At 44.4% G+C, this 17,626-nt stretch overlaps 1 long non-coding RNA gene across 3 annotated transcripts; it reads right to left on the reverse strand.

Moving 5' to 3' along the window:
* Positions 1-619: 619 nt before the first annotated feature.
* LOC116155972 (uncharacterized) lies at positions 620-17,504 on the reverse strand. 3 transcript variants are annotated; one of them, XR_010382010.1, is made up of 4 exons: positions 17,293-17,504; positions 15,845-15,989; positions 3,252-3,292; positions 620-2,491 (listed from the first exon to the last, which is right to left on the reverse strand). It is a non-coding gene; the product is annotated as an uncharacterized LOC116155972 (long non-coding RNA). The 3 variants fall into 3 exon arrangements; XR_010382009.1 differs by having other exon boundaries at positions 620-3,292; XR_010382011.1 differs by lacking the exons at positions 620-2,491; positions 3,252-3,292 and adding an exon at positions 6,195-6,921.
* Between the last annotated feature and the right edge of the window lie 122 nt (positions 17,505-17,626).

Here is a 17,626-nt window from a genome sequence, read left to right on the forward strand (position 1 = left end):
GGCTGAGGGAATGTGGGTCCTGGTCACACAGGTTAAACCTGTACCTGACATTGGCAATAGCCCTGAAGTTGTCAGTGCGTAAGCCACTGAAGTCTCCTTCTTGCTGTGGAAAGGGAATGAGGATTGAGAGAGGGGCTGATGGGGAGATGAAAGAAAGAAAACAGGGCCCCTGGAAGGTGATGGGAAAGAAAGAGCAGAATCTATGCCTTCTGGGTCAGGGAGCCCTGCATGAGGCCTGGCTAATGTCTTCAAAGCCTGGGAGCCTGCTGCCCAGACTGGGCCCTCCCCTTGCCTCCTCCTCGTCCTTGTTCCCAGTCAATCCCCTGGTGTCCACCACGGCTGAGCATGTCCCATCCTCTGCCAGCCTTATCTTCTGCAGGTCAGGGCCTCTGGATATGGACTCTCCCCAGGAATGATAATAGTAGGAGGAACCTCAATGGGGGAAAGGGAGGGAAGGGGGAAATTCCAACTCCCTGGTCCCCATGGTCCCTGCATGGACCTGATCCCAATCCCAGCCTACTCATCCACTCTCCCAAACGCCACCTGCCTCTCCCTGGAAAGGACTTCTTCTGACAAATCCCAAGACCTCCCTGACGGTCCCACCACTCCTCCCATAATTTCAGCTTTCCCTCCAGGTGGCACAGGCAGCCCCGGATGCACACCCCAAAGAGAAAGTGACCACTTCTCGTTCTAAGTGTGGCTTCCTTCTCGTTAACAAGACCTGCTCATGTGTCACCCACAGGGCCCAGTCTCTCCGTTTGGGGTTACGCAGGCAGGATGAGGGAGTTATCTCAAAAGCTTAGGAAGAACAAGTGGCAGAAGGCCCACCCACTCAGTTTCATTGCACAGACTTGATAAGTTCCTTCTGTAATTTATTCCCTTAGTAATCGCCACATCAGTATCATTAATGTAAAATTATGTATTTTTCTGTTAAGAAAATGGGTATCTTCATCCTGCATCTTTGTTGACCAGGTTTTCTGGATTTGAGTGCAGTTGGACCGTTTGGTCTGAAAAAACTGCCAATCTCTTCTAACCCAACCCAGTGGAGTAAAATGAAAGTTTTAAAAGTACATCTGGAGTTACCGGTTGTCTGTACTCTAAGTCATGCTTCAAAGGAAAAACACCTAGATGCTAATCCTCAATATTTCTTGTAGTTCTCAGGATTCTCAATATTTCTCTGGCCAGCAGGACAGAATTCCAACACTTAGAAATACATGAGCAGTGGCAAAAACCCCGGGAAAACCTGCCCAGGACGGCCTCTGAAGACAGTGTTGCCCAGTGAATGCCAGTGCAGCCGGGAGGTGACCAGCCAGTGTCACCCCAGCACGGCCACTTCCTCGGTGTGTGATCTTGAGCAAGTTACTTAAGTGCTCTGTGTATCAGTTTTCTCATCTGTAAAATGGAGATATTAAAATGGGTACCTACTGCTTTAGGTTATTGTAAGGATTGAAGACACTGATACAGGTAAAATGCGCAAAAAATTGTGTGACCCCTAGTGAGCTGTAAATAAACGTGAGCTGTTTTTACTACATATTACTGGTTCCCCAAAGTACATGCATTTTGTCAGGATGCCCGTGGGAACTCAGTGGTGGTGAGGGCAGGAGGAGGAGGAGGCCTTGGAAATCAGAGGCGGGCAGGACCAGAGCTGGGGACCGGCTCTGTGGCTCTGGGAGTCTGTCCCCAGAGTCGGGGCTTTGGGATGTAAATGAGGCTGTGGCAGAGGCAGGTGTTCTCCATGCCAACCTGAAAAGCCCAGCAAGAAGCCATCCTAATTCCCAAAGGCGGCTTCTCCGGGCTTCTCCCAGGCCCTGACCTCACATTCTGCCTTTCATTCTCTTTCTCTGCTTGGACGTGAGATCCCCTCAGCTGTGTTGGCATCTGTTCTCCTTAGGACGTGGAGGTGGGGAGTGCAGCTAGGTGGCGTGCAGGTGGGATGAGGGTGAGGAGCAGCGTGGTGCAGGAGGGGGCCCCCATGCACCACCCGGGGAGCCCGGGGAGCGCAAAGGCTGGTCTGAAGTCCATACCGCTCTGCTAACGGGAAGCCTTGCTTCAGTCTGAACTGGGGTCTTCCAAGAAGCAGCACCAGCAGTGACAGGCTCTTCAATGTGGGTTCCAGCCACAGGCGAAAGATCAGGCTTCGCTGAACCGGAGTGAGGCAAAAAAATGACAGTAGGTGTCTTCTTGTTCCGCACACAGACTGTAATCAGCTCTCCACAAGGTCATCCTGGAACACCAAGGACAGTCCAGACCCCTCCTGGCTGTCCTCAGTAATGGACGGAGGCAATGGTGCAGATAATCCAGCCAAATGGTGGGTAATCCAAAAGCCATTTCCATTTGGCCTTGGGAGAAGTTTCCAAGCTCATTCTGAGCGTGGCTGTACGCAAGCCTCTCTGCCAGATCTGGGGTGCATGGCGGGGTCTGGGCACATCCCAAGACGAGGCTGCATTCAGGGGACAGCGTCTCCCAGCAGCTGCTTTTCAGGCTGCGGTCACTACAGAGCATGGGCGACGACACAGGCGGTTTAGGAAGGGATGTGTGCAGGGGTTCTCTACCTGCCCTCCTTCCCTGGTCCATTCTCCACCTTTCCCTCACCTGCCCAGGAGGCATCCTCTGGGCTCCTTTGCCCTCTGGCTTCCTGGCTGGTTTGAGTGCCAGGACGTGGGCTCAGAGAAAGTAGAGAAAACCCGGGGTATCTCCTGCTTCCTCCCTGCTCTGGCGCCATCTCTCTAGAAACCTCTGCTTCCCTCCCCTTCCTCCTCGGTACTAGTTCTCACTCCCTCCCTCGTTTATCCCTGCAGTCCCTTGGGGTGGTGACAAAGCCTTGTCTTGTCCCCTGTGGGCCCTCCAGCTGCCCACACCTCCATGGGTGGTACCTTCACTGGAGGCTTTCACGAAGCCTCTGGGGCGAGGTCTGTTTCCCGCTGAAGCCTGACTTGCAGAGGGCGGCAGAGGACAGGGCCAAGGCTGGGGCTGGAGCTGGGGCCGGGAGGGCTTAAGCAGAGAGGCAGCTCAAGCCCGCTCAGAGCACAGCCCCTCACTGGATCTGACTGAAGCCCACCACCCCTTTCTGTGTAGAGGCCGCCTGGCTCTGCCCAGACTGCCCCACCTCCTCATTCCAGAAACATGGCATCAGGGACAACTCACCTGGATAATCCAGTGTTGGAGGCCCATCCATCTCCTCCCTGTGGTCATCTGCACTGACCAACCTCCCTTGGAAATGTAGATACCACATTTTAAAAGGAGGAACTTACCCAACATCCTTGAATTTTCCTTCTCCTGAGCCCCTTTGATCCTGGATCAGAAAAAGAAGAAAAGAAAAAAAACAGAAAGAAAAAGAAGAAAGGGAGCTATAAAGGATGATTTGAGACTGTTGGGGAATTCAGATACAGCTCCTATACTGGCTTTTATCTCATCAGAGCTGAATACCTACCTGCCTGTGATGCTAGTATTATGCAAAACCACTGAGTGTCCTTATTCTGAGAAGAGCTATGCTCAAGTATTTAGGATGGACACATAATGGAATATTACCTTCCAAATATTCAGCAAGGAAATTATGCTCAAACTGATACATATGTAAATATATGCATAGAGAGATAGAAAGAAATATAGATAGATGGATGGATGGATGGATGGATGGATGGATGGATAGACAGCCATCTGACCGAGAGAGAAAGATGAACTCAGAGGAAGTTGATGTGACAAAATGTTAACAATAATGAGGCAAGGAATGCAGTATTCAGGTGTCCATTGTTCTGTTCTTTAGGGGGTTTTGTTTTTTTTTATAGTAGGTTTGAAATTTTTCAGAATAAAACAGAAAAAAAAAGAATCTGAGTAGCATAAAGATTTCCCAGCAGCAGCACTGAAAGCCAAAACCAGTAACAAGGGTGCCTTATAGGATAGTGAGCGATAATGATTTTTCGATCCAGGTTTCTATTCCCAGCCAGACTACCGACCCAAATAGGGAGGGTAAAACAGATGTATTTTTAACATGGGCAAGAACACAACAGTTTTATAGTCCATGTACCTTTTCTCCGGAAGCTGCTGAAAGGTGTGCTTCGAACAGCAGAGATGGGATGTGGGGAACAGTGGAGCTTGTTATTGGTAAACATGTAGCAGAACATTAAGGAAAACATAATGATGATAGTACCCAGAAACCTGAGCAAATATAAAATTGATGCCACTGTTAACTCCAGAAAAAAAAAAAAAAAGTATTCCAGAAAACAGACAAGGGACTAGAGGGCGTCTGGCTCGGCAGTTGACGACAGTTGTAAAGTTACAATAAAGAAAACACTGTTTCACCAAAACTAGGGTGGGGGGGGGGAGTGTGTACATAGAAAGGTAGGGAGTTGGTGATAATGAAGTCCTAGCCTGTCTGATTTCACATGTCTGAAAATTAAAAGATAATGTAAAAAAAAGTGATAAGTCAAGAAATAGCTGCCCCAAGCAATTGAAAAGAGAGGCTCAGATAGGTCTGTGTGCACTCATGTCCATAGCAGCGTTACAACAGCCAAAAGGTGCAAACCACCCAAATGTCCATAAGCAGATGAATGGGTAAACAAAATGTGGCACATACGTACAATGGAATATTATTCAGCCTTAAAAAGGACGTTCTGACAACTGCTGCAACACGGCTGAGTCTCAAAGGCATGATGCTCTGTGAGATAAGCCAGTCACAAAGGGACGGATACCGTGATTCCACTTATATGAGATACTCAGAAGCGGCAGATTCACAGAGACAGAAAACAGAACAGAGGTTACGAGGGGCGGGGGTGGGAGAGTGGAGAGCTATTGTTGAATGAGCACTGAGTTTCAGTGTGGGAAGGTAAGAAAGTTCTCGAGATGGATGGTGGTGCTGGTCGCACAACACTGCGGATGTGTTTAATGCCGCTGCGTTGCACACTTGAAAACGGATAAAATGGATAAAAAGAAATGTCTGTATAAGAATCGTATTTGAAGTTTTGGTAACCAACAGGAGAAACAGCCAGGAGTTGCCAGCCCTTGCCACCAGGAAGGGCTGTGGGGAGGTGGAGACGGGAGGGACGCAGCGAGAGAGCGCTCCTTTTCATGAGAGTACTTGATGCACTCCTTTACTTTTAAAAGTATAGTGTACCCATTCATATAGTGCTGACCGTGTGCCAGGCCTGCTTTAAATATTTCATGTACAAGCTCGTTTAATCCTCGTTTAGCTGTGAGGTAGGTGTCTGTTCCACGTTTTGCAGAAAATAAAACAGAGGTGGTGGGGAGGGCTCCAGCCCAGGCAGGCTGGATTCAGAGTCCCTGCTCTTAACTGTCCGACGTTGCTGCCTTTTCATGCACGCGTACTACTGTGATAAAAGGAAAAAATTAATTTGAAAATATGCTTGTAGATATATTTTATGTGCTAGTGTGAGAATATCAGATCCCTGGGAGTGAAAAACCCTCAATTTTTATAAAAGACAAAGCACAGCATTCAGTTCCTCACATGGGCATAAAAGCTATTAGAACAACACTGACACTGACATTCTGCTCATTTTACTCTGCAACTGAAGCACAGAAGCAAATGACTCGTCTTTGCATTATAAGTTTTAACAGGTCTCGCTGGTTTTGCAATCCCCCCGAATTTTCCCTCTCCTGTCCCTTGCCACAGTGATCATCACCATAATGGTACCTGTGGAACAAAACATGAGAAAAATGAGCACTGAGAGAGTAAATCAAGCTTCCTTTAGAAACAGAGGAAAGTAATTTTGCAGTTGAGAAAACATGTTGAAATATTATTTTAACAGTGAAAATAGTTATATCACAATTTTAAATTACATTTCCATTTGAAATGGAGTCGATTTGCACCACCTACTGGAACATACAGCTCTTATAGAGTCAGAGGTTTCAAAATTATTAAACCACTTTTAAAATTTTAGAGCTGCGTTCCTAGTTATCTTCAGGAGACCAGCCCCTTTGACACGCTGGAAACGCCAAATGCTGATTTACTTCAGGGACCATTTTCTAAAACAAACTTTCTTTAGAAGCCAAATTTAATCATCTAGCTAAAGTAACAAATTGTACAACCGCTTATAAAAATAAAGTGACTAAGCCAAATACATCAGCCAAAGGGATAAAAATGTAAATTAGAAGCAAAACTGAAATCAATGCACATGATCAGTCGCTAACTCACTATTAAAAAAGAGGATTCAAGCAGACAAATGGAAAATGGCAGGAAACAGAAGCAAACAGGATAATAAACAGAACATAACTCCACATTAATTAAAAAAAGAACTCGCCCAGTGAAAATTTGATTCTGTTTATATCCAAAGTAATAATCATCGTCATGGCTTAATTATAGCCGAACGTCAACACACAAAGTATTCACACTCACGTTCCTTGACGTTTTAAAGGAAACACAAACAAAAATTTCCATTTTTCATGACAAACTACTCCAAGCAATACATTTCTGAATACATAGTAGCAACATTTATTATTGTGTAATTGACAGAGATTCAGGAAAAAAATTACGTCTACAGAACCTACTATTCTAGATGAAATTGCTTTAGAATAGAAGCCTAAATATATTACATTTTAATTTCTTGAAACCTATTACAGCATTTCACTTATTTTATGGGTATTTTGTCTGAAAATTGATTTTATTTTTATATGTCAACTGAATTAGATGTCAACTAAATTAACTGAAGCATAAAATATGCTGGCAAGATACATTTACAAATACACACGGCAAAATGGTGTGCGCGTAACAAGAATCTGATTTAAACTCACAAGTACAGAAAGATTCCATGCGATGCGACCAGTTCATTCACAATCTTTGTTGTTGCAGGTGATTTGTGCGTGACAAGCCTGTTTACAGTGACAAATGCCACGTGCAAGGTTGCTGGAAGGTTTTTTCTTTCTTACTTTAGTTCACTGCTGGTGTGATTTCATTCTTAAGGTTCTCACCTGCATTAGAAATCCTGGGTTGTTTAATTTCTACCAGGTGAGCAGTCAGTCTCTTCCCAGACATCACATCCATGGACCCTAACCCTAACTCTAACCCAAAGGTTAAGGTCCACTCACCACCTCTCTGGAGATGACTCGGACTCTCACACCCTAGTCTGCAGCCCTGACCTCTTTTTACAGCCTGAGCGGTAAATCCTCCTGTCGGCTGAGTGCCCTCCCTGGTGTCCCAAAGGTACGCCATCCCATATGTCCCAAAGCCAACTCATAACCTACCCCTCCAGCCTCATCTTATCTCAGTGTTCCCAGCTCACCCATCCCACTTACCCAACCAGGTAACCCTGATACCTATTTCCCGCTTGCCCCAATCCAGTCTCCCCAAAGCCCTGGCTGTTTTACTTTCTAAATCTCCCTGGAGCCTGTCTGCCTTTCTGCATCTCTATCATTATCCCACTGGTCCAGAGAACCATCATGTCTAGCCTCGACCAATTCAAGAAGGCGTAGCCTCCCTTACCCTGACCATGTGACTCCTTGTTCAAAGCCTTTCACTGAGGATACAGAGAAATTCCTTAACAAGCCCGCAGAGACCTTTCCTGGTCGGTGCCCACCCACCCCTCATCACGAGCTCCCCCTGAACCACCCCTTTTCTGTGCCTCACGCTGGCAGTGCCTCCCTCCTCTGATACCAGAACTTTGCCCACAATTTTTCCTCTCCCTGGAATTCTCCTTTCTCCACCATCTTGCCTAGTTACCTCCTCCCTGACCTTCCTGACTGCGTCAATGAGGACGTGCAAGTTCACATTTTAAGGAGAACTTATTTGAAAGTTTCTGCGTGCCCCCACTAAACTGTTTCCACACCAGCTGCACACAGAAATGTGGAATAATTCACTCAGATCAGGGCTAGAGGGGTAGCCCTGGCTCTCCCCTGGCTACCCCCTCCCCACAGGGAGACAGGCCCACCCGGAGCTCCAGCGAGCCTGCCCTAATGGCTCCAAGCCTGCTTCCCAGGCCCAGCCCCCAAAGGACCTGGTGTTCGCCCCCGCTGTGCCCAAGGGATGGCCCAGGGGCATCTGTTAGAAGGATCAGAAGACAGAACATTTCAATAGTTTCCAAAGGGATGGCTGTGACGAAGGCATATTAACCAAGGAAGGAGAATAGGACGCATTTTATTTAATAATTTTTTGGCTTAATATATAACTTTAGATGTTTAGCCATAGGCCATGCAACCTCCATTTATAGTCTCCCCCAGACCCTGCAAAAACACACAAAACTCCCCAAATGGGCACAGGGTTGGCTTCGTGCGTATCTAAGAAGCAACTTTCTCTCTCATTTAGTATCAAGATCTGAAATCTCAGTTCATGGAAAATTGACTCTTAAAGTCAACGGAGAGGTAAAAATATGAAAGCCGAGACTTGGTGGGCACAAAGGGTGGGGCATGGGTGGCGTGAACTACTGAAGTCAGCCAGGGTTGAAAACACGTTCCAAAATCATTATATGGCAGCAATATATTAAAAATTATGTTCTTTGGATAGTGGGACAATGCATTTTCTTGCCTTTTGCATTCTGCTACTGTTTGAATTTTCCAACTTAAGTGTGCCTGCATTTGTAATGAAAACCTTATTCTTTTGAAAAGTCAAGTTACTATTCTGTTTCATTTAAAAAAACGTGAACATTTTGCCAAGTGTTCTTTGCTCTCTGTCACACGGAAGCAATGCTTGGAATTTTCTGTCCATGAATTTCACTGGCAGAGACAAAAAAAAAAAAATCCTGTATTTTCTCAGAACTCAGTGGAAAAAGACTATGGTTATACTTACAATTTATGTAGTGTGGGATAACAATAAGCTTCATTTATAGGTTTTAAAAAATGCATTGCCTGACTAGTGGAAGCAGGGTCCACTTTATTTCAGGCAGCTCCTTGAGTTTTCTTACATGACCCCCACTGCCTAACTTCCATTAAGCCCACGTTGATGTCTTTCAGTTTCCTAAGTGTGGTCTGGAGTTTGTTTTTCATAGCCATGCTCTAAAAATCTAGTTTTGGTTTTCCTTACTTAGAAATAAGTATTGTCTAGTTATTAACTGCCCACCCCTCGTTCCCCTATTCCTCCCCTCAAGCCTCATGAACCCTGTGTTCCAGCCAACTGGGTGACTCCTGTCCCCACACCTGCCTCAGCTACTCCCACCTCCACATTTTGCCAAGTGTTCTTCCTTCATCGTCCCACCCCATGCCCAGCCCTCCAAATCCCTTCCCAAACGCCTGGGACTCCAGCCCTTCCTGAGCTCCCTGCACCCTCACCCCTCCCAGCCCAGTGTGTGTGTCTCAAACTGGAGCATCCCCCACACCTGCATTCTTCCTCTCTCGGTGGCCATGTCCGCCTGCCATTACTGGGTACTTGCTACAGCCCTTGTCCTCCCCCTAGACTAGACGATAGGCCCTTGAGGTCAGGAGCCCTGTTCTGCTGATGTCCTTAACCCAGTGCTGTCCCTAGGACTGGATAAGTGTCTGTTGGGTGGAACTGAGTTAAGCATACACCATCTGGTCAGTCCCATCATCTCTCCCAGAACGGCTTAGGGCTCTCTTGAGAAAGGTGTCTTTCCATAGTCAATCCAGCAGACTTAAGACAGTGAAAAGACAGAAGAAAATAACTGGAAGAATGCAAAAGGGAGGATTAAGTTAAAAATGATTTGGGGTGGGGGAGGGGAGGGCTTAAGTGTTAGAGTGCATGCTTAGCATGTGTGAGGTCCTCAGTTTAAAACCCAGCACCTCCTCTAAAAATAAATATTCCTAATAATCCCCCCCCCCAATTTTTAAAAAATGTTTCAGGATGAACTAATTTTAATACTAATCTGAGGAAGGGGAGGGTTCATGGAAGCAGACTGGATGGGATTGATAAGTCAAGGTGGGTGATGGTGATGGCTACCTATGGGGTTGTTTTGCTGTGCTCTCGGCTTAGGTATGTATTTGAAATTTTTGTGATGAAGGATTTGGAGAAGAAGGCAAAGGAGGAGCAGCAGACTCAGAGGGTACCCTGGGTAGAGGCCTGAGAGAGGAGTTGGGATGTGGGTCTCTCTCCCTCTGGGAACCATCCTTCCCGGTAGCAGCTCTCCCATCTGGACACGCCCCCCCATTCATTCATATGGTCCCTCCACACTCAGACCTTTGACCCAAGTAACACCATCCCAGGCTGTCTCTTGGGTAATGCCAGGGAGCATGGGAGCCCTCAGAGCCAGGCTCTACTTCAACTAATCCAGCTGGCAAACCCTCATCCGTGTGTGTGTTGTCACAACTGAGATCTTCTGGGACAGAAAGTCTTTGATGTTTCTTAAATCATATCAAGCAGGGCCCCTACAAGAAAGAATCTGCTACGGGTCCCAGGAGATGTTCTGGTGGCAAATGTTCTGGAAGCCTTTCAGTGACAGTGGAGGCCAGTGCAGCCCACCTTCTGCCCAGAACCACTCCATTTTAAACGACTCCTCAGAAGGTCTTCCCTACGGCTGTGGTTCTCCCGTGAGCCACTGCACTCAGAGAATACACGTTCATTGCAGCCAAGATGCACAAAGCACTGTATTGATCGCACACTCTGGTCTTTCCAAAACAATTCGTGACATCCACAATGATCATGTCCAACCAGTTTTAGGGATAAAAAAAACCCGAGACCCTCCAAAGGGAGAGCTCCTTCCTGCGCTGCCCCTTCCCTACTTCCAGGCCTTTAAGAGAGAGATGTTTGTGATGTAGATGAGGCCAGTCCTTTTGCACAATGTTGACAGACAAGAGGAAGGTTCCAGAGAGAAATGCCACAGCAGCAAATGAATATAAATGATCCTTTTCCACTCTGTGTTTATAAAATGCCTTTTGTACCCAAATCTCAAAGCTCTCCGGGAAGCCAGGCTTTGACTGGCATTCCACTCAGGGTAACCGTGAATGGTCAGAGCCTCTCGAGTAATTTGTGATAAGAAAGAACCAAAGTCCAGACACTTTTAAAATGCAATAGTCTTGCCTTCTGGGTAGTAAACAAAAGTGTACAGATGGATAATGACATCTGTGGATTCTGGCTTCATTTTCTAAACAGAACAAAATGTAAATAAATATGTAAAACATTGTTTTAGGTGGATAACACCCATGGTTCATCCAATAGTTACCATTCTGCCCAACATTGTCCTTAGATGGATTCCATTACTGGGTGCCTTGTGCCTGCATCATGGTGAGAAGGTGAAATAGAGCTCGTCAGTGCGGACCAGGAAGGCAAATACAGAAATGTTTAGTAAAAAGGTCCAGTCGGCGGTTTTGACATGGGACAACTGTGCACTCAGTGACACCTTCCTTTGTTCTCACCACTGGAAGCTTCCTTGGAAATGCTTCATAGTTAAATGCTTCCTTAGGGTCTGCAAAGGCCAAGCCCTTAACTGGAAAGGCAGAGGCCTGCCTGAAGGACTGACCTGAAGGTTCACATGAGAATTCTTTCCTCCTTGCCCTCAGCCTGAGGTGCGTGCCCAGCAGGAAGAACCACTAAGGCTCCATCCAGCCGCCAGCGAGGTGCCTGCAGGGCAGTCGTTAGTGACTTGGGAACTGTTCCTAGGATTCATTTAGGGTAATAATCAGCTTCGGAGGATAAAACTCCAAAGACCTAAGAACGCTTCTGCTGAGGGAGTAACACCTAGCAGAGACAACCTGCCCCTACGATCTCTTGCAATGGATTCTGAAAGTCAAAGTTAGTAGCTTGCAAAAGAATTTGAAAAGAAACTCAGAGGAAGAAAATACTTCATCCAGTAACTAGAAAAGGAACTCCTTCAAATGCAGGCGAAATGCTTTCCAAATGGTTTCAAGTATTTTGCTTAGATGTTATTATCAGTCTACAGAACAGCAATTAAATACTTATCAAGAATAACTACATAAGATGTCTGTAAGCACGAATGCCTTGCTATTAAGCTGGTAAATTGTACATCAAGGTTGGCATTGTCTTATATACTAAAATTTTTCTACTCTTGTGAAATTAAAGTGCAAAGGAAAATACAGATCATTAACTTGATAACTATTCTTAAAGGGTAGCTAGCATGTGGTTTTTGGTTCTAAAAGCAGTGGTCTGTAAACTTTCTTATCCCACACCATTATTAGTTGAAAAAAAACTCTGAGCGTGTAGCCCCAATATATGCATATGTATTTATTTGTAGGTAATACACTAGCAGTAATACGTTAGCATAGCACGAAAGTAGAAAATGTTTAAAGTCTAAAACAATCAATATTTTACAGATTTTTATTTTATTTATTGACCACAAGCTAATTCTGCTCTCGCTAACATTTTTAAAAGATTAAAACAGTCTCTCTTTGTGACTCTTGGTTGAAAACTTTGTGATATAACAATGTGAAGTGTCTGTCTAAGTTCAGTACATTTTAAAACTTGGTTTTGACGGCTGTCATCGCTTAAAATATCTCAGAAGATAAGTAAACTAACTAGGAAGAATCACATGGCTTACCAACTCAAACTACTCACTCCAGTTGTATCCATAAACTATACAAAGGTTTAACTGAAATTTGGCTAAATTTCCACCTTCTTTTAAGTCCATCCACCCTACTTTGACAAACCAATTAAATGGTGTCAAGGAATAATTCAGAGATAGTTGTTTGACGTGTAATTTGTTTACTTGTACTTACACGAGGAAGAAAGGTCAGTTGACTGTTGTCATGGGACAAAATTAAAAACAGAATGTATAAAATAGAAGACAGAGGAAAAACCCTGCTGGCAGCTGAGAAGAGTGAAATGTGCAGGCACATTTTGGGGGTAAACAAATCATCTGGAGACAAAGAGATCAGTCTGAGCATTCTGAGTAGGCCAAGTAGAAGTTATCAAAAACACGAAAACAAAAACAAAAACAAAAAAAACAAAAAAAAAACAAAAAACGATTCTAAGAGGTGGATCCAAAAACTCTCCATCTGGAAGATTTTTAAAGGAGGTGAGAAATTTCAGTTTCTAAGTTTTGTGCAGATGTTAGTTTTTGTTTTTTTTAAATAAGCGACATGGCACTTTTAGCAACAAAATCACGTAACATTGGAAAGATTTGCAAACATCTTTTTTTTCAAAAATGCTCTCTCCATAGGATACAGTTCATTTGAAAACCAAAGACTTTCTCACTCATTATTAAAACATTGCCATTATCTTGAAGGAAAAGATTGAGTCTGTTTGTTTTTGTGAAACTCTCTCTTACAGCATCCCAATGACAGTTATCTGTCATCATGGAAAAGATGAGGAAATGTGGAATACTTTCAGAAAAAGAAAATATAGTAACTTGTTTTTTTAAGCTTGACGATACTTTTAAGTGTTTTGTCACAAGATGATCTGTGCTCTTTGCATGGTGTGTGAGATTTCCAAGGTCACCCTTTTGTTATATGATTACAAAACTCTGAAAAGATTCACCAAAAGGCCTTGTTTTGCCACCAAATTTTACCACATAGATGGCCTTTATGGTAGCCAAGCCACCCTATGCTGTGGTAGACTGCGCAATGGTTCACAGACACCCAATGTCCCTCCTTAGGGGAGCAAGTCTTCAGTGCCACCCGGATGCTAAGTTTGGCCATGTGTATCATTTTGGCCAAAAAAAGTGAGCAGCAGTGATGTTTGTCACTTCTGACCAGAAACTTTAGGAGCTGGTTTATGGTTCTGCAATCTCTTTGTCACACCACCACTCCAACTGGCAGGGCACCAGATCCAGGTTGCCTCAGCCTGGGTCTGGGAGTAAAAATTACCTGGACTAGTGAAAGGATGTCCCAAATGTCACATGGGACACACCTTTGCTAAATATTTGGGAATTCTCACTCTAAATTTTTTTTTCACTGTTTATCTGTAATTGATTTTACCTGGCACCCCTCATTGTACGTCACTGACATTTGTTTCGGCTGCATAATCCGATCTTACTTGACTGATACACCAGCTGACCACGGCCCAAGGAAGGACACCTGTGCCAACCTGTATATTAAGTATTAGTAAGGGTTAATTTTGCCTTTACTTTTCAAATTAAAACAAAAACAAAACAGAAATTACAGTTCTTCTATACTGCAGGGGATTGTGTTTGGAGATCACTGTCCTAAGGTGTGGTCTACAGGCCAAGGTTGTCAGTCACTAGTAAATCACTAAAAATGTGGATTCCTCCACACTGCCCTAGAGAAACTGACTTAGAATCTGGAGGTGGCTGGAGAATCTGCTTACTTAACAAGTTCCTCGGGTGATTCTGAAACATTAAAATTCCCCTAAAAGGCGTTCGCAATTTAAATTTTAAAAGGCTAACAGCACTAACTAGTACTCAGAGACCTGCCTGTGCTATTGAACTAGCTTTGTATGACGTTCAACAGGTCAGTTCTACTCTCCTTTCCGGACTGCACTGCTCTCATCTAAAGAGGGATGCACTGGCTCCGATCATCTCCAAGCTCTCTTCCAGCCAAAGTCCAGCACCAGGAGTCAGAAAATCAGGGCCTTTCGAAATCAAGCAGGCATAGTACACAACTGAGGCTGGGTAGGTTAAGGCACTAGTTACGGAGGGGACTGGGGGCAAACAGAGGGTCTAAGCCCCAGTCTAAGTGCTCCGTGAGTGTTCCCTCTTCTGTTCAGGAACTGGAGGGCCCTGCGCACATCTACCTTACCTGTAACTGTACAAGTTTTTGAAAAGATTTCTCACGTTGCTTTGGAAAACACTGCGTGCACTGAGTAACTAAATGAATTTAGAATTGACTAGCATTTCTCTGAAATCATCATGGGTGCTGGGAGGATTTTGGTAAGCGGAGAAAGTCTAACGTACAAAGTGTTTTAGAATGAAACACACCGTGGGAACACTAACTTCAATAATTAATAACATTGACACTGCAATATTTTGGAGATACTTCATTAGACAGTTTTAGCTTTGGTTCTGAAAGATTAAAAAAAAAAAAAATATATATATATATATATATATATCCTGGAGCCAACAATAGTGTTTTTACGTCTCAAACATTTGATAAGCGTTTAAAAAGCCTCTTGGCACCATTCATTTTACCTGCATTGCCTAAGGGCTGAAATAGTTCTATGGGCTGGTGCTGCGCTGCTGTTGGTAAAACTGAGATGATCAGTTGGGACATTAACCCTGAGGAGCTCACCATCAGCAAGGGAGGCAGATACCAACAGGTAATTGTTCTATAAAGGCGCAAGCGCAGGATAAAGCTACAGACAAGTTCTGGCAACAAAGAGAGGGACTCCATGGGTAAGGAGCTGGAGGTGTTAGGAGAGACTTATTAGGGATGATTCCTGAGATGGATGAGTCTTTAGGAATAAACCAGGTGAGGAAGGGAAAGGTATTCTAGGCAGAGGAAAAGCACCAGCATACATAGACTTATGGGACCACTTGCTGAAGCAGCAAACGAGAAGCAGTTCATTCATTCAACAAATATTTCTTAACAGCATCAGGCACTGGAGAGGCAGGTAAACACGTGAGTGTGCTGACTGGTTACAAGATTCAGGACAACCGCACCTCCAGGGCAGAGCAGGGCACAGATGATGAGCGGGGCTGGGAGCTGGGGGCAGGGAAGGAGGGGAAGGCAGAGCTGGGAAAAGATAAAAATGAACAAAAAGAAGTATCCTAAAATGTGAAACTCTGGAAGTAATGACCCATGTTTTCATACCTTGTATTTCAATCATGTACATTAAAAACATGATTAATAACTTTAAAAAAAAAAACCCACAGCACATAAACATTTTTGAATAGGGTAAAGAAATTAAAAAGAATATATAAACTTTGTATAATTCAGATGTGCTCAGTTTCTCCTGCCATCAGGGACCACCCACTGAAATCTCTCTAGTCCCAGCCCTGTGAGAGGCCCCAGGAAACCTGGTCCCTCCTCAGGTTTCCCTCCACAAGTGGATCCTGGGAGCCCCTGGTTCCCCTAGACTGATGTCTCCTCTGCTGCTCACCTCCTTTTCTTGCTGAGTTTCTGGCTCTCTCTGTCTCATTCTTCTCCGCCTTTTCACAGGCTGTTTCCAGCACATTTTCTCTCTAAGCATCATCAAGACGGGTTCAGGCACTTACTTCTCAAGAGGACTGCAACATATCTGAGTCCTGAAAAAAGAATTACTGCCACCTCAGGAAATCCCTTCTTACAAGGACAGAATTATACAACAAAACAACAGAATTTAAAGACTATTAGAAGCTAAATTATATATGTAGAAAAGCTTAATAAAGTGACATTTTACTATAAAATAATGAATAATTTGAAAGAGAAAAAGATTTAAAGGATAAATTTTAAATCACTTCATTTTACCACTCAGATGTTTTTATGGACATTGACACAGAAATAGACATTCGTAAAATTAAGACCTTCTTACATATTTGCTTTAAATTTTTATCACTTAATGTGATGCATAATTTTATAGTATAGGTACATTTAACATATCATGTGCAATTTAAATGTTCTTGAATACTCTTGAAAAGTAGTTGCACGAGTTAATGGTATTATGTACCAAAAACAGACTTAACTACCCTCCTAATGTTATTTGTGTTCAACTTTTTACCATTATGTATAATAATGTATTACTTGCAAAAAACAAAAAAGACCTAGGTATAAAATACAAACAAAATTACAAATATCAAAATCAATACATGTTGATTTGTGTCTACAAAATGTGCTATTCTAGTAAATTCATTGTTAAACATAAGAATGTTTTGTGACACTTGAAAACAATTTGTAAGCTGAGTCTGCTGACAGTCACAAGGACTTCTAAATATGCAGATAATTAGTGCGTTATCAGAGTCGAATGTAAATTACAAATTGAGATAGCCAATAACTGCAAAGGCAAAATTAATTTTTTTTTAAAAGTTCAGTATTTTACTGCAAACTTAAACAGACTTTTTTGAAGGATGTGTTTGCATTTAATTACGTTTGACTTGATATGGGTGTTGGCTCAGGGAATAAGAGAACCTAGCACCTTCAAAGCTTTAAATTGGCCTTGGCTATTTCTCTACCTCTTTACTACTCAAAGCACTGGCATCATCTCCGGGGGTGGGGGGTGTCTGGTAGAGATGCAGAAGCTCAGGCCTCTCCCAGAGCAAATGAATCAGAATCTACATGTTAACTAGACTCCCAGGTGTTTCCTGAGCATTTTACCACTGGAGAAGTCCGTGGACCACTGGACGCCCTTTGCTAGCTCCTGGAGCCAGACAGTCAGTAAGCAAACTCTGCTCCTTCGGGGAGCCACTCCCCCCGAAATCCATCCCTTCAGCAAAGGCGGAGGGCCTCGTCTGCACCGCTCTCCCCGCGGAGCCCCGCCGCTCCGACACTCGGGACCGCGAGACCCGCGCACGCATTGTGATGCGCGGACAGGACGCCGAGTCCGGGCGGGCTCGAGTCTGGACTGCCCCTCACCTGGGAGTGTCTCCCTTCCTTCCTGGCTCTGGGAGCCCGTCTGTAAATCGAGGGGGCCCTGACAGCTGAGGAGGGAAGGCTGCTAACCCTTCACTACTTTATATAAAAAGAGTCTCTGGTTACACCAACAGCAGCTTCTCCCCGCCCACGAAAAGGACCGCGGCTCACTGACTAAAACCAAAGCTCGAGTCCCCGAGACCTGTTTGCCAACAAAGACCGGCGCGCAAGGGGTGGAGCCTAGTCGTCAGATAACGCGAGAGTTAGCTTCCTGAAGAGACTCTGACAGACGCAGGCGCACTACAGTTCCCGCCCCCTCTGCGAAGGTGGCGTCTAC

The sequence above is a fragment of the Camelus dromedarius genome, chromosome 8 (assembly GCF_036321535.1).
Source record: "Camelus dromedarius isolate mCamDro1 chromosome 8, mCamDro1.pat, whole genome shotgun sequence".
Lineage (NCBI taxonomy): Eukaryota > Metazoa > Chordata > Mammalia > Artiodactyla > Camelidae > Camelus > Camelus dromedarius.